At 39.5% G+C, this 23,073-nt stretch overlaps 1 protein-coding gene across 4 annotated transcripts in view; it reads left to right on the forward strand.

Moving 5' to 3' along the window:
• The window catches only part of AKAP6 (A-kinase anchoring protein 6), a 584,567-nt gene that overhangs the window by 349,428 nt on the left and 212,066 nt on the right, over window positions 1–23,073 (forward strand). The gene's annotated exons all lie outside the window — the stretch shown is intronic.

Genomic DNA, 23,073 nt, shown 5'->3' on the forward strand with positions numbered 1-23,073 from the left:
TACAACTTTCAAGTTTTCCAGGAAGAGGTTTTTTTTTTTTGTCAAAAGTGGCAAAGTAGGAGGGGTACAATACTTTAGGGGTAGGAGAAAGGGGGACATAAAACATTTAGTAAACAAAACATAAAGCATCTTTAACATGAATAATCAGAATGGTTTTAAATTGTTTTGTTGCAACTATAAATCACTATAATCAGTGCAATCACTCAGCTCTGACATCCATTAGCCGCTTGGTTACAGCAAATTAACAAAGAAGAGAGAAAGTGATTCATTATCTCATTCCTGTTAATGACTATCAGATGCATTGCCTAATTAGGGGATGGTCATTGTAGTGGGAAGAAGGTCATATGCTTTGCTACAAATCTTTTTGCTCTGAGTGTAAGTTCTCCATAATGGTGCATGCACCGAATACAACAAGTACTTTAAAAATGAGTATTGACATGTTTTGGTTATCTATTTTAGATTTACAAAATAACCCATAAAGCATATGCAGTTAAACTTTAAATGAAGCACTGATAGAATGCACTGCTGTTCTAAAGGTATCTTTGGACTCATGATGTGGAAAATAATTTTATTAATTTGATATTTTCATGTAATTTCTCTTTCTTTTGTATTTATCCTTTTTTGAAAGTGCATGCAGAAAACCAGTCTCATAATAGACTCAGCATCAAAACACACTGCAGTGTGGGGGGAAACAGATTTAAGAGTTCATGGTTTCTATTCCTGGCATGGACAAAGTAATTAAATCATCATCAAGTCACATTTATTCAGCATCCATGTGGATTGGCATTGTGTGAAATGTATACAGAGCAAGTTAAACAAACCCTTTACCTTCTTAGACTCACATTCTTTAGGAGAAACCCTACCTGCGCTGCAATGGTGAGACCATGCAGCCAGGGAAAAGCTCAGAAGATTTGTAGCTTTGGAACCTCAAACAACAACCTTTAACTTATTTGTTGGAAACAGAGAATGGAATGATGAGCTCAGTTCCACTTAAAGAAGGCTCCTCGGAGGAGGTCACATTTCAGGAAATACTCAAAGGAAGGAAGAGCAGGGGCTTGGCACATGAGCACACATTTTAGGAAGTGACGTGACGAAAGGATCAAAGCTGGAACTAATAATATGGAAGGGAGAATGTATTCAGCAGATTTCTCAGGGCAGAAGTAGAGCCCTCTCAAGGAGCGGGCTGCAGGGAGAAGTTGTTGGGGCTAATGCTTTGGCTGGGGTGCGGGGCAGTGATGATGTGAAAAGATGCAACTCAAAAGTCTGTTGTGTTCTATTTATTTAACAAAGCATACTGATAGCTTCCTTTTAGAAAGCTATCCTGTATTGGGTGCATTCTACATACCAGATGTGGTTCTAAGCACTTCTGTGGATTCTTTCATGTAATTCTCGCAAAAAACCTATCCAGTGGTCCCATATAATCCCCAGTGGAGAAAATGGAGGCACAGAGAAGTTAAGTAACTTGCCTGAGGTCACACAGGTCCTAAGTAGCAGAACTCAGATTTGAATTTTAGCCCTTTGACCTCAGAGCCCATGTAGGTTGCCACCTGGAGTACTGCCTCTTACTGGTGCTGCTCAGAGCCAGATATGCTGGTGATGAATAATTAGTCTCAGGGCCTGTCTCATGGATCTAGTGGTGAAGTGGGGATACAGACTTAAATCTACTAATCGTGCCTTTATAGATGGTGATGTGCTGTGAAAGAAAAGAAAAGGGAGCAGCCAGAGGTTGGGCTGGGAGAAGTGATTTAGATCGGGGCATCACGGAGGGCTTCTCTGAGGAGGCGGCATTCTATGAGCAGGCCAGCACAGCTGGAGAGAGAGAGAGAGAGAAAGGAGGGTGTGAGGGAAGCTGGGAGGCCTGTGGTCATACAGGGGAGGGTTTTGTAGTGAGGAGGGAAATGACATCATTGAATGGCAGCATAAAAAGCTGTTCCTGGCTGTGGTGTGGACCCTGGGTGGGTGGAGGTGGGGTAAGTGGGAGTCAGGGTGGGGAGGTGCCAATGAGGAACTGCAGAGATGGAGCAGTCACCTAAATTAATAAAAGACTGAGGCTAAAAATGAGTAGCTCTCTTCACCAGGGCCAGTTTGAATTTGGTGCTTTGAAATCAGCTCATTTTGTGAGTGGGGGGTTAATATTGAGAAGGGAGTAAGGAAGTAACCAGATGAAGAGAAAGTATTATCCGCGGAGAGACAGTATCAGCATTTCTCAAAAAGAGGAGCACCTACCCAGGCCCAGCCTTGAGAGATCAGAACCTCCTGGCTGGGGCCCCAGAATCTGCATTCCACCAGCTCCCAGAGAACCGCTGTCATATAGTCTCTAAGCAGGCCTTTCTCCTGCAGGGCTATGCAATTCTCATACAACCAGGGTCCTCACACAACATGAAAGAAAGTCTGTCACATTGTTGCTTATGATAGCAAACAATTGATATCAACCAAAATGTTTAAAACAGGGACTGTTTAATTAAATCATGCTTCATCTTATCCTAATGAAACATTATACAGCCATTTAAAATAACGTTTTAGGAGAGAATTTTAGAACATTGGGACAGTCCTATAATATGCAATTAGATATTTTTACATACCTCTGAATTTTCCAAATCTCTACAAATTTTAATCAGAAAAATACAGAATATATATAAAATATAAGAATTAAAAAGTGATTTAAATGGTAAAATGGGTGACAATCATCTGTGGGGACTTGAGATATAAATTTAAAGGTCGGAAGGAAGAATAAATACATCTGGTTCTTAATGATTTGGGTGCCTCGCTTCTAAAGAAACAATGACAAAAACCTCTCTGTTTGAATCATCCCCTAAGTAAAAGTGTCTTCCTCGAGTCTCATCAGTTTACAGAGAATAACCTAAGTGTTTTTCGTTAATACTATTTCTATGTCAAGCATTCTGTGTTACGCTGTGTGCGCAGAGCCATACACCTACAAACAGCTCCTGGAGAGGCTTCTGTAGGTTTTGGCAGCCGTGGAAGCTGAGGGAGGTTCAGAGAGTGTGACTCTGACCTGGCAGAGCCAGCAAAACCCCAGGCCTTCTACCTTTCAACTAGCTCTCTCTTCCCCAGTCTGGGCTGGATTTTCTCTGGACACATGAACTCCTCCGTAGTCAAGGGTGAAGGTGAAATCCATTTAAGACAAAGGTAATATATTTCTCATTTAAGCTTAGGGAACTATGGAGAAATCGGTATGATTATTCTTTGTATCTGTTTAATATCTATCACCTGCCTGCCTTCGCCTGTGGGGCAAACACAAAGGATATCAGGGAAGGCTCAGACTCAGACTGACGTCAGCCTGCCCGAGTTCAACTCCAGGCGCTCGCTAGCTGTGTGTCCTTGGGAGAACGGCGTCACCTCTCTGTGTCTTAGCTTCCTCATTGTAAAATGGAGGCAGTGATAACATCCCCTGCAAAAGGACTGGGGTGCAGATTAAAGAGCTGTCGTATCTAAAGTGCTTAAAACAGTGCCTGGCACATGAGAAATCCTAGATAAGGGTATATGTACAGGTTTTCATTTCTGGTGATGAAGACAGTAAACAAATAATTATAATAGAGTCTGATAGATACTCTACTTAAGATAGGTATGCAGCACTGTGAGTACACAGAGAAGGAAATAATGAACCCTGTTTGGGGGTATCAAAAGAAAGATTTACAGGGGAGTTGATGTTTTAAATGAGGGGTGGGAAGGATTTTTGCCAGCATGAAACATGGGCAGAGACCTCGAGGTGTAAAAGGTGTGGCGTGGCTGGAACATGGTATCTTATTGTGGACAAGTGTTAGGCTGGCTTGCCACAGTCTGCACCAAGGCTCACGATGTGACCAAAAAAAAAAAAAATAATAATAATAATAATAACCCTTAACAATCAGTGATTTGAGAAATAATTCTTCATATATCTGTAACTGACACTATCCAAACCAGAGGGAGAGCCCTATACAGACTATATACCTACTATGTACTCTTTAAAAAGAAACTTTTCTTGCCGTATTGCATGAAATAGAGCAAGCTTAAATAGGTTACCCTGAAGTTGTCCAAGACTAAAAGCTTGGATTCGACTTGTTATCTATCATGTCAGTTCTCTTTCCATGACGTGACCTTGCATAGGTCATGTACAAATTGTGCCATGAAATGCATCTCCAAGCATAGCAGTTATGATCATCTATTTCATCTTAGACCTGAAAGAGAACTAAAATTAAAACATAATAAAAAAAATAACTCCAGAATTCATCTTAAGTTTACTTCAGAAGCTACTGAGAACTTGAGAAGCATAATAGAAAATCTAAAGAATATATCTAGGGGGTATTTTTCTTTTTTACCTTGTTTGAGAGACTGTAGAAAAGGACTTGGTCTTAGAAATCTTGTAAAGAAGGATAGGAGGAAATTCAAAGACTCTGGGAAACTTCTCCCCCAGGACTCGGCAGCATACCTTATTTGTTGTATTTCATTTTTTAAAAAAGTGTTTTCCCAGGACCGTGAGATCTTTTATACATGGAAATAGAGAACAGAATTCACCAGTTCTAGAAATAGAGCTTCAGCACTCACTTCCAAGAATTGAAAATATGCTTGTAATTATGTATTTTATTTTAAGATAGATTGGTTAAAGTTTATCAGCTAAAACTAGGCTTTCAGTATGTTAAATTTTTGAATGGTATATAGCTGGAGGGATTTCAAAACATTAAACATCCCACACCTAAGAAAGGCTGCATCCCCCCCCCTTTTTTTTGACCTTTCAAGGCAAAAAACAAAAATTGTGAAAGCAAGAAAGCATTCTTAAACTTTGCACATTGCCTCCTTTAAGATATTCTTATTCTCTGTTTCTTTACTTTTCACCTATTCAGCCATCATTAACAGCTGTCTTAGAATCAAGGCCAGGATGTCCCAAATGTGATATCTCAAACTTTGCATCACAGTGGTTCCTTTGTCCTCTTTAAAGAAACAGATGAGTTTCTAGGGGCACCTTGGTGGCTCAGTCGGTTAAGCATCCGACTCCTGATTTCGGCTCGGGTCGTGATTTCAGCCTCCTGAGACTGAGCTCAGTGTTGGTTCCATGCTCAGCAGGGAATCTGTTTGAGATTCTCTCCCTCGCCACCCTCCCCCAAAGCTTTCTCTTTCTCTCTCTGTCAAATAAATAAATAAATCTTAAAAAAAAAGAAACATAAATTTCCAGCACAAAGAATATTTGAAGATTTTATCGTAAATTCAGAAAGCTTTACAGCTACCAGAAGGGTGACCTACCCTGGGTTCCATCGAACATTTTCATTTCCTTAGTGAAAGGAGACAGAGGGTTGGGTGCTTTGAACTCCAGGGTTGTGCTTATTTATCTGCCTTCTTTGAGGTTCTTAGATTGACATCTTAGATTGTCATCCCTTTGGAAATGGATCTCAGACTATGAAGGTCATCAATGTTATCTGTTCAACAATAGCAGTTAGAGCAAGCTTAAGAACATATCTTAAATACGTTTGCTCAGCCCTACAAATGACAGTTTTAGATAGTGGCTAAGAAGGGACATACGTGTGGCCTCTGACCTGGTTATGTCGCAGACTACCTGGACTTTATTCAGCCCTCTAGGGAGGGCAAGTCCAATATTAGCACACATTTTTTGTGTATCAGACACCTGAGTGTTAACCTGGTATTATGTTAATAAATTATGGGTAACTTTCTGTGGTGTCTGGGTGGCTCAGTTGGTTAAGTATCTGCCTTTGGGTCAGGTCATGATCGCAGGGTCCTGAGATCAAGCCCCACGTTGGGCTCCCTGATCAGCAGGGAGTCTGCTTCTCCCTCTGCCTCTGCTGCTCCCCCTCACCCCACTGCTTGTGCTCTCTCTCTCTCTCTCCCAAATAAATAAATAAATAAATAAATAAATAAATAAAATACTTAAAAATAATTAATTATGGGTAACTTTCTTTAACTGAAGCAGGGAGGAAGAAGCTGATTTGGAGAGTATTTTCTCTGTATTCTGTAGTGCCTCTTGGGTAATACTACAGCTGGATATTATTATCCTGGAATGGAATTTGATCCTGATGCTTCCAAGGCACTGTCTTTGTATTCTTCCCTTTTCTGGCTCAAAAGCTTATGTAGGTAACATGTTCCTTAATACAAGATCTTCAGAAACAACATTGAAGTAATGAATGGGAATTGCATTTATGTGTTGCTAGTCCCATATACATGGACGCATGCATGTAGAATTACTTGAGAGACTTAACTGCCTTCCTCATGCAAAAAGGAGCACAGCTGTATGTGTCAAAAGGAACCAGAAATGATGTGGTCAGATTAAATTGTGCCTGAAGTGGTAGAGAGAAAGACAACAGGCAAAGGCCTGGCCATTATTTATTGAGTGCTGACAGAACTCTGCCCAGTGCTGGGCCAGGCATGAGGGAAGACATGCTCAGTGGGTCTTATCATCTCAGTGTAAGCACGCAATCTAACATCTTGTCTAATGTAAATTGGGCTATCTCAGATCTAGAATAATAGATCACCCAAGATTCCGATCATCTTAATTAGGATGTTGGCAGATTGAAATGGAATGTGGTTCTTGATGCAAGCAAATGAGTAGTCAATGCATTACCAATTCCATTGCTTTCATGCCGAATTCTTCCTCAAAGCCAGTATATGATCCAGTTCCTTTTCTGCTCAATTATATAAACATAGTCCTGATATGCAGTACCTAGGGAGAGCCCTTTCTTCAACTGTGGATTCTGCAGTGGTGCTTTTTTTGTTATCAGAAGGGCAACTTTTCTTCAAAAGTGTTTTTGAAAGACAGAAACAAAAGTGAGTTATTTCTTTGAAGATCAGTTGTAGGTACTAAATTTATGATAGAATCGAATAAAAGATAGTTCCTCTAATCTTCTTGAGGCACTTAAATTTGCATATTATCAGATGTATGGGTGGAACCAAGATGAGGAATTTTTTTATGATCTGCCACTCTAATGAGGTGACTGAAAAAATGATTTGAGATGATAAAAATATATAGTAAGTCAAAGGACAGCTAATGGGCATCACTGTCATGGTCTATATGATATGTAAGACCACAGCTTATCTTAATTTTTCACACTATATTTCCATTGCTGGTGGTGGCCTTGAGGGTAGAAGTGTTTGGCTCAGCAAAAATCGGAGTGAAATTCTTTGGTGTCTCTAGTCAACAGAGACAAATGTCATTGACGTGAGGAGGTAGTCTTTTTTTTTTCCCCTATTTAGTCAAGGAGGTACCTAATCTCAGAATCTATAGTACCTAGAGTTGCAAAGATGCATGGGATTGTATACAAAGTTACATTCAATGTAAAGCAGCCCTCTTGTATCGGCAGAACTCACATTTCCTAACTCAGCCTTATTGATTTTAAAGATAATATATAATAAATACATTAAGAGAGACTTTTTGATCCATAGTGGAGGTCAACATTTAAAAAAAAATCCGTAAGTATTTAAGCGCAAATCGGAAGGCAAGATACAGAATTGCTTCTAAAAACACTTTAAATTAATAAGTAAATTCTTTGAAGGTGTGGAACAATTACCTCAGTGTGTGATTTACCTTTTTTCCCAGAATGTGTTGTTTCTGGCAGGGGAGCGGTCTGAGCTGAGAGCCCTGCTAACGGGATTACTCTGCTCTGGCTCTTGTGTTTATTGAGTCACCTAGGACTTCTTATAAAACAGCAGCTTTCAAATGTACACACACCTGCACTCGCCACCCTGAATCCTCCAAACGTTTGTTTAACTGTTCTCACACTGAGAGTATCTCTCCCATCCAGTGAGGTCAAAAAGCACCGAGATGTCCACATGCTGCTTTTTTCTTCTCCTTGGAAATCTGCTGGAGTGTAGCCGTCTGTGTGGTGCCGGTGCTAACAGAAATGGAGATCTTTTCTTGGTAACAAATGTAGTGCTCTTTGCCACCAGGACTCACAGAACATTCCCCGTCTTACCTCCCACTGTGCCTAAATGAGGGTTAATGTTTCTCAGGAAACGTTAACTAGATTGGAGGTCCTGCTGGGCTGGAGCCCAGGGAGCCATCTTACGGCAGCTTCTAAGCCGTTTTTGCACAAGGTTGGGGCGGTGGCTTCCCATCTTTCTAGTTAGTTTGCAGAGGCCAACACTTGTTTAGTATTGCCCCCTGCAGGGTGAAGCCAGGCCCTGGATCTTGCTGAGTGAATAACAGGAGAGAGAAAAAGGAAAGCCTAAAGCAAGAGACCAAGACAAAGGAAAAGAGAGGGGAGAAAAGGAAAAAGAAGGAATAGAAAGAGAAAGATAAAAGAAGGAAGTATGTGTCCAGTGAAATATAGTAGAAGATAACTGCCCAAGTCTGTTTCTTGGACATTTATGCTTGCATGCCTGTGTCCCTGTCTCTGTTTCTCTCATTCTGTCCTTTCTCTAGCTCTGGAAATCAAAGTCAGAAAAGCTTTCTTTACTTTTGACATCTTAGATGTTATTGTATAGACGTGTGTGTGTGTGTGTGTGTGTGTGTGTGTGTGTGTGTATAACAGACTCTTTTAATGGGGTTAACACTTAGAGTGGGCTTACTATGCTCTAGGTTTGTGTCAAGCCTTTTACCTGGATAGCCTCATTTATTCTTCCCAACAGAACTAGCATTTGTTACTCCTAGAATCATTTTCACTTTACTGATGGGAGAACTTAGGCTCCAAACATATATAAGATACTCAGTCTTATTCATTCTTTTTAAAAACCTTACATGGCAGGGTAAAGCCAAACCCCTTACCCTGTCATTTGACTCCACCTGCCTAGTGAAGATTTATGCTACTGTTTCATTTCATAAATCTTCTAGTTAGTTCACCATCTTCCAAATGCATTTTCCCCTTTCTTTTCTTTTCTTCTTTTTACCCAGGGCTTTTCCTATTCTCTATATCTATACTGCTCTTATCCATCCTTAAAATCAATAAATATTGAATATGTAACTACACTGTGATGTCATAGCTCTGGACAGGACACTGTACCTCTCCTTACTCACTGCCCATCAGTGGAGACAGATTTGCACATATGTAATTCTAAATTAAGGCAGGCTGTGTGATAAATCCTATAATAAGGCACATAGAGACAGCGAATTTGGGGGAGGGGACACTAGTTCAATCTGATGGGGTCTGGGAAGGCTCCGCCCACCCCTAAGAGAAAATGGATTTTGTGAAGCCCTCTAATATTCTGATAAATTGTTAGTAGGAAGATATTAGAGGGAGAGCATTCCAGACAGAGGAACTAACATGGTCAAAAGTACGGAAAAGGGAATATATGAGGGACATCTAGAGAGTGGTGAACAGTGAATAGTTTGGCTCTTTCAAGCATAGGGTGTCTATGTGTTTACGGGAAGGAATGAAGATGTAGTGGGAAATAAAGCCTGGTAAGTTTTGAGCTATATATATATATGTAATGGAGAACTTTGAATATCAGCTGAAGACTTTGTATTTTACTAGTGTGCCATGAGTGTTTTTAATGATTGGATTTAGCCACAGAAAACAGATGGCAAAAGTAGGATGAGAGAGAAGGGACTGAATTAGGAATCTAGTACAATAACTAGAGGCAGCTGAAGTAAAGCAATGGCTGTGATGATATAAAGAAAAAATAGAAGTGATATTATAGAAGAAGAAATATTAGGATTTGGTATCTGGAGAATGGGGGGCTGCTGAGGGAAGAGTTAATGGTGACTCAAAGGAATTGAGCATGAGCAGTTAGGAGAATCATGTTAGTGTTTATGGAGGTTGGGCACATTTTGATAAGGAGCAGTTTTGAAAGCTAAGTATAATGGCCTTGGTATCCAATTAATAAGAATATCTGGGTGTATAACTTGGGCACAGGTATTTTTGTAACTTCTGCAGGTGATTCCAAGGTGCAAAAAACACAACAATGATTTAGAAATAGGAGAAGCCTGAAAATCATCTATATATTATGTGCAATATTCAGTCAAAAATGCGAGCCTGAAGCTTGGAGTAGGGGTTCAATGCTAAGGACAGAACTTTGGCAGTCAAAATAGAAATAATAGCTGTAGCCTTGGAAGTTGATAGTGACAAGAAAGGACTATTGTATGAGAATGAAGGAGAAATATGATAGAACCTTGAGGAATGTCTGGAATAACTGAGAGCAAGGATGCCATATTAAAACTGGGGATTAAGTGGAAATCTACAAGCTCAACAGTGAAACTTCCAGAATGCTGGCAGCCAGATGAGAGTAAGGATGTAGGTCAAAGGGACTTTTTTTTTTATTAATTTATTTATTTTTTTGTTATGTTATGTTAATCTCCATACATTACATCATTAGTTTTTAATGTAGTGTTCCATGATTCATTGTTTGTGTACAACACCCAGTGCTCCATGCAGTATGTGCCCTCTTTAATACCCATCACCAGGCTAACCCATCTCCCCACCCTCCCCTCTAGAACCCTCAGTTTGTTTCTCAGAGTCCATAGTCTTTCATGGTTCATCTCCCCCTCTGATTTTACCCCCTTCATTCTTCCCTTCCTGCTATCTTCTTTTTTTTTTTTTAGCATATAATGTATTATTTGTTTCAAAGGTACAGGTCTGTGATTCATCAGTCTTACACAATTCACAGCACTCACCATAGCACATACCTTCCCCAAAGTCTATCACCCAGCCACCCCATCCCTCCCACCCCCCACCACTCCAGCAACCCTCAGTTTGTTTCCTGAGATTAAGAATTCCTCATATCAGTGAGATCATATGATACATGTCTTTCTCTGATTGACTTATTTCACTCAGCATAATACCCTCTAGTTCCATCCACATTGTTGCAAATGGCAAGATTTCATTCCTTTTGATGGCTGCATAATATTCCATTGTATATATATACCACTTCTTCTTTATCCATTCATCTGTCGATGGACATCTTGTTGGCTCTTTCCATAGTTTAGCTCTTGTGGACATTGCTGCTATAAACATTGGGGTGCATGTACCCCTTTGGACCCCTGCATTTGTATCTCTGGAGTAAATACCCAGTAGTGCAATTGCTGGGTCGTATGGTAGCTCTATTTTCAACTTTTTGAGGAACCTCCATACTGTTTTCCAGAGTGGCTACATCAGCTTGCATTCCCACCAACAGTGTAGGAGGGTTCCCCTTTCTCCGCATCCCTGCCAACATCTGTCATTTCCTGACTTGTTAATTTTAACCATTCTGACTGGTGTGAGGTGGTCTCTCATTGAGGTTTTGATTTGGATTTCCCTGAGGCCAAGCGATGTTGAGAACTTTTTCATGTGTCTGTTGGCCATTTGGATGTCTTCTTTGCAAAAATGTCTGTTCATGTCTTCTGCCCATTTCTTGATTGGATCATTTGTTGTTTGGGCGTTGAGTTTGATAAGTTCTTTATAGATTTTGGATACCAGCCCTTTATCTGATATGTCATTTGCAAATATCTTCTCCCATTCTGTCAGTTGTCTTTTGGTTTTGTGGACTGTTTCTTTTGCTGTGCAAAAGCTTTTTATCTTGATGAAGTCCCAGTAGTTCATTTTTGCCCTTGCTTCCCTTGCCTTTGGGGATGTTGCTCGGAAGAAGCTGCTGCAGCTGAGGTCGAAGAGATTGCTGCTTGTGTTCTCCTTTAGGATTTTGATGGACTCCTGTCTCATGTTTAGGTCTTTGAACCATTTGGAGTCTATTTTTGTGTGTGGTGTAAGGAGAGGGTCCAGTTTCATTCTTCTGCATGTGGCTGTCCAATTTTCCCAATACCATTTGTTGAAGAGACTGTCGTTTTTCCATTGGACATTCTTTCCTGCTTTGTTGAAGATTAGTTGACCATAGAGTTGAGGGTCCATTTCTGGGCTCTCTATTCTGTTCCATTGATCTATATGTCTGTTTTTGTGCCAGTACCATACTGTCTTGATGATGACAGCTTTGTAATAGAGCTTCAAGTCTGGAATTGCGATGCCACCAGCTTTGCTTTTCTTTTTCAACATTCCTCTGGCTATTCAGGGTCTTTTCTGGTTCCATACAAATTTTAGGATTATTTGTTCCATTTCTTTGAAAAAAGTGGATGGTATTTTGATGGGGATTCCATTGAATGTGTAGATTGCTCTAGGTAGCATTGACATCTTCACAATATTTGTTCTTCCAATCCATGAGCATGGAACATTTTTCCATTTCTTTGTGTCTTCTTCAATTTCTTTCATGAGTATTTTATAGTTTTCTGAGTACAGATCCTTTGCCTCTTTGGTTAGATTTATTCCTAGGTATCTTATGGGTTTGGGTGCACTTGTAAATGGGATGAACTCTTTAATTTCTCTTTCTTCTATCTTGTTGGTGGATAGGAATGCCACTGATTTCTGTGCATTGATTTTATAGCCTGCCACTTTACTGAATTCCTGTATGAGTTCTAGCAGTTTTGGGATGGAGTCTTTTGGGTTTTCCACATAAAGTATCATATCATCTGCAAAGAGTGAGAGTTTGACTTCTTTTTTGCTGATTCGGGTGCCTTTGATTTCTTTTTGTTGTCTGATTGCTGTGGCTAGGACTTCTAATACTATGTTGAATAGCAGTGGTGATAGTGGACATCCCTGTCGTGTTCCTGACCTTAGGGGGAAAGCTCAGTTTTTCCCCATTGAGAATGATATTCACTATGGGTTTTTCATAGATGGCCTTTATGATATTGAGGTGTGTACCCTCTATCCCTATACTCTGAAGAATTTTGATCAAGAAAGGATGCTGTACTTTGTCAAATGCTTTTTCTGCATCTATTTAGAGGATCATATGGTTCTTGTTCTTTCCTTTATTAATGTATTGTATCACATTGATTGATTTGTGGATGTTGAACCAGCCTTGCAGCCCAGGGATAAATCCCACTTGGTCATGGTGAATAATCCTTTTAATGTACTGTTGGATCCTACTGGCTAGTATTTTGGTGAGAATTTTTGCATCTCTGTTCATCAAGGATATTGGTCTGTAATTCTCCTTTTTGATGGGGTCTTTGTCTGGTTTGGGGATCAAGGTAATGATGGCCTCATAAAATGAGTTTGGAAGTTTTCCTTCCATTTCTATTTTTTGGAACAGTTTCTGAAGAATAGGTATTAATTCTTCTTTAAATGTTTGGAAGAATTCCCCTGGGAAGCTGTCTGGCCCTGGGCTTTTGTTTGTTGGGAGATTTTTGATGACTGCTTCAATTTCCTTAGTGGTTATAGGTCTGTTCAGGTTTTCTATTTCTTCCTGGTTCAGTTTTGGTAGCTGATACATCTCTAGGAATGCATCCATTTCTTCCAGATTATCTAATTTGCTGGTGTATAATTGCTCATGATATGTTCTTATAATTGTTTGTAGTTCTTTGGTGTTGGTTATGATCGCTTCTCTTTCATTCATAATTTTGTTTATTTGGTTCCTTTCTCTTTTCTTTTTGATAGGTCTGGCCAGGAGTTTATCAATCTTGTTAATTCTTTCAAAGAACCAGCTCCTAGTTTCGTTGATGTGTTCTACTGTTTTTTTGGTTTCTATTTCATTGATTTCTGCTCTGATCCTTATTATTTCTCTTCTCCTGCTGGGTTTAGGCTTTATTTGCTGTTTTTTCTCCAGCTCCTTTAGGTGCAGGGTTAGGTTGTGTATTTGAGACCTTTCTTGTTTCTTGAGAAAGGCTTGTATTGCTATATACTTTCCTCTTAGGACTGCCTTTGCTGCATCCCAAAGATTTTGAACAGTTGTGTTTTCATTTTCATTTGTTTCCATGAATTTTTTTAATTCTTCTTTAATTTCCTGATTGAGCCATTCATTCTTTAGTAGGATGCTCTTTAGCCTCCATGTATTTGAGTTCTTTCCGACTTTCCTCTTGTGATTGAGTTCTAGTTTCAAAGCATTGTGGTCTGAAAATATGCAGGGAATGATCCCAATCTTTTGGTACCGGTTGAGACCTGATTTGTGACCTAGGATGTGATCTATTCTGGAGAATGTTCCATGGGCACTAGAGAAGAATGTGTATTCCGTTGCTTTGGGATGGAATGTTCTGAATATGTCTGTGAAGTCCATTTGGTCCAGTGTGTCATTTAAAGTCTTTATTTCCTTGTTGATCTTTTGCTTAGATGATCTGTCCATTTCAGTGAGGGGGGTGTTAAAGTCCCCCACTATTATTGTATTGTTGTCATTGTGTTTCTTTGCTTTTGTTATTAATTGCCTTATATAATTGGCTGCTCCCATGTTAGGGGCATAGATATTTACAATTGTTAGATCTTCTTGTTGGATATACCCTTTAAGTAGGATATAGTGTCCTTCCTCATCTATTATTATAGTCTTTGGTTTAAAATCTAATTTGACTGATATAAGGATTGCCACTCCAGCTTTCTTTTGGTGTCCATTGCCATGGTAAATGGTTTTCCACCCCCTCAGTTTCAATCTGGGAGTGTCTTTGGGTGTAAAATGAGTCTCTTGCAGACAGCATATCATGGGTCTTGTTTTTTTTATCCAATTTGATAGCCTGTGTCTTTTGATTGGGGCATTGAGCCCATTTACATTCAGGGTAACTATTGAAAGATATGAATTTAGTGCCATTGTATTGCCTATAAGGTGACTGTTACTGTATATTGTCTGTGTTCCTTTCTGGTCTATGCTGCTTTTAGGCTCTCTCTTTGCTTAGAGGACCCCTTTCAATATTTCTTGTAGGGCTGGTTTCGTGTTTGAAAATTCCTTTAGTTTTTGTTTGTCCTGGAAGCTTTTTATCTCTCTTTCTATTTTCAATGACAGCCTAGCTGGATATAGTATTCTTGGCTGCATATTTTTTTCCTTTAGTGCTCTGAATATATCATGCCAGTCCTTTCTGGCCTGCCAGGTCTCTGTGGATAGGTCTGTTGCCAATCTAATGTTTCTACCATTGTAGGTTACAGATCTCTTCTCCCAAGCTGCTTTCAGGATTTTCTCTTTGTCTCTGAGACAAAGAGGAAATAGTAAAATAGTAAGTTTTACTCTTAGATGTCGGGGTGTTGGCCCTTTTTTATTGATTTTTGAGGGGGGTTCTCTGTGCCTCCTGGATTTTGATGCCTGTTTCCTTCCCCACATTAGGGAAGTTCTTTGCTATAATTTGTTCCAATATACCTTCTGTCCCTCTCTCTCTTTCTTCTTCTCGGATCCCAAGTATTCTAATATTGTTTCGTCTTATGGTATCACTTATCTCTTGAATTCTGCCCTCGTGATCCAGTAGTTGTTTATCTCTCTTTTTCTCAGCTTCTTTATTTTCCATCATTTGGTCTCTATGTCACTAATTCTCTCTTCTGCCTCATTTATCCTAGCAGTTAGAGCCTCCATTTTTGATTGCACCTCATTAATAGCCTTTTTGATTTCGACTTGGTTAGATTTTAGTTCTTTTATTTCTCCAGAAAGGGTTTCTCTAATATCTTCCATGCTTTTTTCAAGCCCAGCTAGTATCTCTAAAATCATTATTCTGAACTCTAGTTCTGACATCTTACTAATGTCCATATTGATTAGGTCCTTGGCAGTTGGTACTGCCTCTTGTTCTTCTTTTTGAGGTGATTTTTTTCTGTCTTGTCATTTTGTCCAGAGGAGAATAGATGAATGAGAGAAGAAAATGCTAACAGGGTAACAACATCCCCAGAAAAATATACACTAAACAAATCAGAAGAGACCTGAAACTGGGGGAAAAGAAAGGGAAAGAAAGAAAAAAGAAAAAAAAAAAAAGAAAAAGATAAAAACAAACAAACATAAAAAAACAGAAAATGATCAAATATGATCAGGCTGGTGCATAGATAGTACCACACACTAAATTTGGGGCGTATTTTGGTCTGTTAGAAGAAAGTGCCTCCCAAAATTTTAAAGAAAGAAAAACTTATATATGTATAAAAATAAGGGTTAATACCATGAAGGGATGGAATATGAGTGTAAAGATGAAAATTATAAAAGATTTTATAAGAGGAATTGATAAGATAAGAAGTTGGTTGAAAAAAGAAAGAAGAGGATTAAAAAAAAAAAAAGGGAGAGAATGTGATCAGGCAGGAGACTAGAACAAAGCCATACACTAGAGATTTAGGGTATATTTTAATCTGTTAGAAGAAGCTGTAACCCAAAATTTTAAAGTGAGAACAACTTATATATATATATATATATACCAAAAATAAGGTTAACTACTATGAAGGGATAGAATATGACTCTAAAAATGAAAAATAAAAAAGATTTTTTAAAAAAGGGATTGGTAAGATGTTGGTTGAAAAAGGGGGTGGGGGAAGAAAGTTAAAAAAAATTAACTTTGAAAGACTAAAGAATCATGGGAAAAAAGCCATGAATTCTATGTGCAGTATTCCCCTAGCGCTGGAGGTCTGCCGTAAACTTGGTCTTGGCTGGCTGTTCTTGCTGATCTTCTGGGGGGCAGGGGAGAGCTGTTGCCGTTGTTCCCAAATGTCTTTGCTGGAGGTGGAATTGCCCCGCGCTTGCCGGGTCCGGGCTAAATAATCTGCTCGGGTTTGCTCTCGGGAGCTTTTGTTCCCTGCAAGCTTTCCTATAGCTTTGGAGGACAAGTGAAATGGTGGCCTCCCAATCTCCGCCCCAGAGGAGCCGAGAACTTGGGGCCCCACTCCTCAGTGTGCCCCCAGAGAAAAGCCCTCAATCATTCCCATCTTCCCGGTCTCTGGCTGCACTCCGTGGTCACCCGGCCTGTGACTGAGCATTTCTATCTCTGGCACACAACCCTGTTTGGAGTCTCCAAACCCAGCAGATCCCTGCAGTGCGCTCCCATGCTGCTCCTCCCCGGGGGAGGAAGGGGAGTCTCCCCGGCTCTGCCGCTTGTTGGGTCCCTGCTGGAGGAGCAGTGTCCCGACTGTGCCGTGGATCACAGTTTATGGCAACCCCGAGCTGAGAGCCCACTCCTCGGCTCCGTCTCTGCAGCAGGCTTCCGCGCCGCGATACCCGGGAGCTCTGCCGCACTCAGGCACCCCTGGTCTTTCTGTGACCCCTAAGGTCCTGAGACCACACTGTCCCAGGGGGACTTTTCATGGAATAAGTGGGACACTGTCATGTTTATAGGCCAAAGAATAGAACTAGTTAAAAAGGGACAGTTGAAGAAGATAGTTTGAAGAAAGACAAGAAGGAGGGTGAATTGGCACAATGATTCAAATGAGGGAGAAGTGAATCAGGTGGGGCTGTGAGTTTCAGGAAGGGAGGGAGGATGTATCTTCTGAGATAGGAGAGAAAGAAGAAATATTGGGTGGTCGGAGGGTAGGAAGCGGACAGATTTAGAATGAAGGACAATTCAGTGTGGTTAGTCAGTGGGACAATTGTTGACTAGAGGGAGGGTTTAGGATGAGGAGGGACTGGAGAACAAGATTGGGATTCAAGCTCCACTGTCCCAGTAGAGATTTCCTATCATTTTCCAGTCCTAAGTGATTGCTATCCCCTCTAAACTGTGTTGCGTTTCCTATTTGTAGAACATGTTTGGTGATTAATCACACACAGCCTTGTGACACCATTTCCACTGTTGTCTTGAACTTCCATTTATATCTTTTATAGTTAACTTTTAAGGTGATTACGCTCCATGACTATAAACTCCTCAGGGCAGCATTTACACCCTAAATTTCTTTGTTGTATGCACTTTAAACATTATTTGGGCTAAAAATATACTTTATTCTTAATTGGTTGATATAGAATATTCTTATTAAAGCTAAGGACAGAATTATACTTTCTGTTCTCATCTTTCACGATACTTTATCTTACTGTATAAATAATGGCACAGTTCTATCTTACCACCTTCTCTTTTTTTTCCTACAATTCTCTCCTATTTGCTTTGCCTCTTGCTTTTTATTATGAATAAGACAATCTTTAAAAGAGCCATTTCGCCTATTTCTCCTAAAATAACTAGTAATTTATGCCACAAAAAAGAAAAAAAACATGATTTTATTATTATTTTTGTACTTTCTTGATTCAGGTCTAGTTGGTTAATTGTTATAATAGGTTGTTAGATTTTTTAAAAAATCTATTTAAACAGACTTGCTGAGAGAATATACTCTCAGTTGCTTCCTTCAAAGCGTCTAATGTAACTTACCAGCTGACCAGCACACTGGTTGATGAAATTTGTAGTCTTTGCTCTAAAGCTCTCTAACAAGATTAGGTGAGATTGAACCCGAGAAGGTAAAGGTCTCTCAATTGACATAAACTGGGAGGGCAGAACTGGATCATACCACTATTTGAATCGCTAACAAAGTCTAATCTCTGACATATTATATTTGGTGCACTATAATCTGTGTACATACACATGCTTCTAGTAAATGATGAATGAGGTTTAGCTAACATAATATAGTTTATACTCTTCTGGACCTTTGGAGGAAACATAGGGTTGAGGAGCTCTGCTCTGTAAAATGACCTGGATCACTTCTCTGGAACGAACAGAGTCTCCATAAAACACACACTCATGCATTTTTCCAAACCAGCTTGGTCAAATTTATTTTCCTGCTGTCATTCATTTGATGCCTCTTCTGGCTTTCATTAGATAGATGGAGGGAAATACTGAATTTCACTGGATAGTTCCATCTGGCTAAAACCAGTTAAATAATTTCTGATGGGAATTGTTGGTCCAGTTGTGGGACTAGAAAGAAATTAATATATATGAACATCAGTACTTATTTGAACCTTCTAAAGTTCATCCATAATTTGAGGGCAATGCATTTTGAATTATGAGGAATTTTGAAAAACTCCTCTTTGTCTCAGCTCTTTTCTCTTTTTCAGACCCTCATGCCCAAAGCTTTTCTTTCTTTCCTAGCTGAAAGTAAGCGAATAACCACATGATGTAAACTCATGATTCCAATGCTAAGGAGGCTCAATAATATCAGTGATACTGACTATTGTAGGATGCCAACTGCTTAATGTGTTGGAATTTTTCCCATTATTCAAGACTTTGGAGAGTCCACAACCTGACCTGTTGTATATTTAGCAAGTGCTTTACACTCACTACCCCTGCTTTTGACTTATTGTTTCTCTACTTCACAAACTTTTGTAAGAGTTACATATTTATTTATAAAATGGTGACTTTCTGGGCCCACTACCCATTATCATTAATGAAGTTCTTATGTCATGATGTTTTTTCTCTCAAGTAAATTAGAGTAATATGATGCAATGGAAAACAAAATGTATTTTTTAAAATTATCCTTAAATAGTGTTACTATTGATTTTTGTTGCATTTTAGAGTGAAATGAAATCATCTCATTTCCTGATAGGTGAGAACTTTGTAACTGACTTCAGTAACTATTACTGTTAATCAGTAATTGCAAATTTCCCCACCCCCTTTTTTGGTTGAAGGCTAAGAATTATTAATGGTGTAACAAAGGACAAAGAGAACAGCGATGTGAACAAAGATATCATTGGATAAAGGTAAATTTGATGCTCTGAGTGGTATTCTTCCTTTGTAATTACTTTTGTGTTCTCTCCAATTGTATCGTAGTTTTCAGTTGTATTTCTGCTCCAGACCTTTCACAAATAGCATCTTCTATCGTTATCTGCAGATTCTTTTAGTGTCAGTTGTACACAAAAAGCTTAATGACTATTCTCTTTTGGCAAATATGCAAAAGGAGAATCAGGTAACAGAGTCTGAAGATAGGATCTCTTTGGAAATCCTGCATTTTAAGGATGTGAGATGTTGTCTCACAGTGGCTTCTTTCATTGAATCCCTTAAAATAGAAACTCTTGTTGTGCATACTTTTCCTAGGTAATCGATAGCTCTCTTTCTTCCCATAAGTGATAAAATTGGATATTGGGAAGTATAGGCACACTTCTCCTAGGAAGGAAATGGGTTGGGGATGATGCACTATTGACATAATCATCAACAGCAGCATCAGACAATGCTTATTAGGCTTCATTTGCAGGCAAGTGGACTGCCTTACCAACAGCCATTACCGTCCTCCTTCTGTACTGTGTGGTTCAGGGCGGTGGAATGTATTCTCCAGCCCAGGCAGTGACTCACAGTCTGTCAGACAATCAAGAGGACCCCCCTTCCGTGTTACTGATTCATTTGGGCACAACCAACTGATGTCCTTCTGCAGTGAGATATGAAGAAAAGTCTCTGCAGGGCTTTTGGAAAAGTTTTTTTCTTTCTTGTAGAAAGAGACGAATAAGAAGAAAAGATTCCCTTTCAAACACTGGATGCTTTCACAAGGACATGACGCTGAGCTGCTGTAACCATTTTGTCGCATTACGCATAGAGCTCTCTTGAAGTCAAGGCTGATATGCCAAAGATGGCAGAGGAGAAATGTGGATTTTTTATATCATTGAAGAGCTGAGTTAACCAAACCTGGAGCCATCCTACCTTCAGCATTTTTGACAGTTTCCTTTTTTGTTTAGTCTTCTCTTAGTGGAGTTGGATTTTCTGTTACTGGGGGCACACAAATTGTAAGCAACAGATTCACTGTTTTAATGAATCGTTATCAGCTGCTGAGTATTCTACACTTTGAATCTTTCTCTACCTGCTAATGTTCAAAGTACTTTTACTTCTTTTTTTTCCTCACTGCCAAACCATCCTCTCTTTTTTTAAAACCGCTTCTCAACTCATGGCTACATTGGTGTCTTTGGCCACGGGTACTCTAGTGAAACTATCCTCATCAGTGTTCACTCATGACCTCTTGGTTACCAAATCAAACAGTTTCTGAGTCTCAGCTCCCCAGTCCGTAAATAAAACATGTGATTTTGATTGGTGGTTTTCATTAAAAAAGTATTAACCAATTAATTTATTTCAAACTAAATCTTACTCATAGCCACAACATATAAAACAAACCAACATGTAAAAATAAAAGATGCTTTTCTCACACACACACACACACACACAGAGAGAAAACCAAAGTGGAATTTCTTGGTTGACTCAGAACCCCAAGGCTTTTCACCCTGCTTATTGCCCCTTGAGCCTTGTCTAGCCCTCCCTGCCCCGACCTCTGCAGAACTCAGAGTTCACACAGGGCACAGGTCTACAACTAGATTCCCAACTGACCTTGTCAGTGACTCTCTTGCCTCTTTTCCATTTGCACTGTAATTCTTCCACCTAGAATGCTTCGGTGGTTCTCCATAGCCTACCTATCAAATTCCCTCCTTCCTAACTTTGTCCCTTTGAGTCTCCTTTGTTTTCATTTGCTATAGCCACATGTCTTTTCTCTCTGCTCTTCTCATTCTACTCCTCAGATCTTTGCCCATCTGCCCCTATTCTGTCCTTTCCACTCCCACCCGGGACCCATCTGAGTAAGAGTGACTGTCAATTTCCTGAATGTGCCTATAGCTTTTCTACCTCAGTTGTAGCACTCAGCACATTCTGTCTTTGAATCTTGTATTACAGATCTTCCTCGGGCGCCTGGGTGGCTCAGTCGGTTGAGCATCTGCCTTCGGCTCAGGTCATGGTCCCAGGGTCCTGGGATCGAACCCCACATCGGGCTCCCTGCTCAGTGGGGAGTCTGCTTCTCCCTCTCCCTCTGCCCCTCCTTCCTCCCCCTGCTCATGCTCTCTTTCTTAAATAAATAAGTAAAATCTTTAAAAAAAAAAAAAGATATTCCTCAAGCTGAATGCTCTCTGAAGGTGGGAAACTATTCCCTTTTCATTGTTCTGAACACTGTAGTACTCAGCATATGTCCCTCAAAGACTACTCTCAAAAAATGCTGGTTAATGAATAAAAAATTTACAACATAAATCAAAATCCTCATCTTATGTGGGGATTCTTTAGGTTATTTATTTCTGTTAGTTCTCTAAATATTTGTATCAGTTTTGTAAATTGATCTACACTCTGAAGTTATGTAGATTCAATTGATTTAATTGATATGATGGAATCTAGGCCAGTTGTATAAAACTATGGTGAAGTATCTTTTTAATGCAAAATCTTTTATAGCTTTGCAATTCACAATTTAAAAAGAAGAAAAAGCAGCCTACTAGGCCCATACTTGGAAATTTGCCTTTTTTGACATCTTAAGCAGGGTTATTTATGAGTTGGTTAGCTCACTGACATCCTAGGCATATAAGTTGTGAATTAATGAAAAGTGTGGCAGCTATACAGTACTATAATTTTCAAACACTTAATTTTAAGCAATTGTTATTGAGTTCTCAGGAAGGACAATCAAGTGTATGATTTCAATAAAATGTATCTCTTTTTTTGTTTATTTTCCTGTTTCCCATAATCACTATAAGATTATCATATCTTAATAAAATGTGCTTGGCAATTCCATTAAGTTTAATAAAAATTATGAAAGTTGTTGAAGGAAAGTATATACCACTGTACAACTACTTAGTTTCTACTATTTCATTTTAACTACTTAGTGCTTCATAATTTTATCAATATCTTAAAATAGTTCTGATGAAAAGGAAAAGGTATGTTGATTTGGTAAAGTTAATATTTCAAACAAACTATAATAAGAATATATCATGTAATATAGTAGTGATAGCATAGTGATTGATATGCTCTGGAGGGGAAAAATGAATAAATTAGGAAGTTTTTTCCAAGACTGATTTTATCAATAATTTTCAGAATTGGGAAGGAACTGACTTTGGGACTTAAAATAATGATTGGGACAAAGAGATATATTTCAGAATTTGATCACTGAGAGCTTGAAATAAGTCCCTATATCAATAAGCAGTAGCCAAATGGAAAGTACCATCCCCAAGGATTATCAAGAGAATCCTTTTTCTGCACCTGCAAACAAAGAATGATACATATGAATGTATTGTCAGAGTTGAATGGTTAACTAATTCATCCATGGTTGCTAAGAAGATCAGAGATATTTCATACATAAACTCCTATAGTTGTTGCCAGGGTAGGCTTCTGACTCCCTGTTCCCATGCTTGGTGAGTGGGGGGCTGGAGCCATGGTCTGCACTAAAGTGAGGAGTTTGTTTTTTTTTTTAAAGATTTTATTTGTTTATTTGACAGACAGAGCGAGAGAGCACAAGCGGGGGAACAGGAGAGGGAGAGGGAGAAGCAGGCTCCCCACCAAGCAGGTAACCCGATTCGGGGCTTGATCCCAGGACCCTGAGATCATGACCTGAGCCCAAGGCAGACGCTTAACCATCTGAGCCACCCAGGTGCCCCTAAAGTGAGGAGCTTTGAGTGGGACATGCAGTGAAGGAGAATCACAGCATCCAGGGAGAAGGTGGGCATGAGAACCAAAAACACAGCTGGAAAGAAGGACTGAGCCCACAA

Source organism: Callorhinus ursinus, unplaced genomic scaffold, assembly GCF_003265705.2.
Source record: "Callorhinus ursinus isolate GAN/ISIS: 27379988/994484 unplaced genomic scaffold, GSC_fseal_2.0 scaffold8, whole genome shotgun sequence".
Lineage (NCBI taxonomy): Eukaryota > Metazoa > Chordata > Mammalia > Carnivora > Otariidae > Callorhinus > Callorhinus ursinus.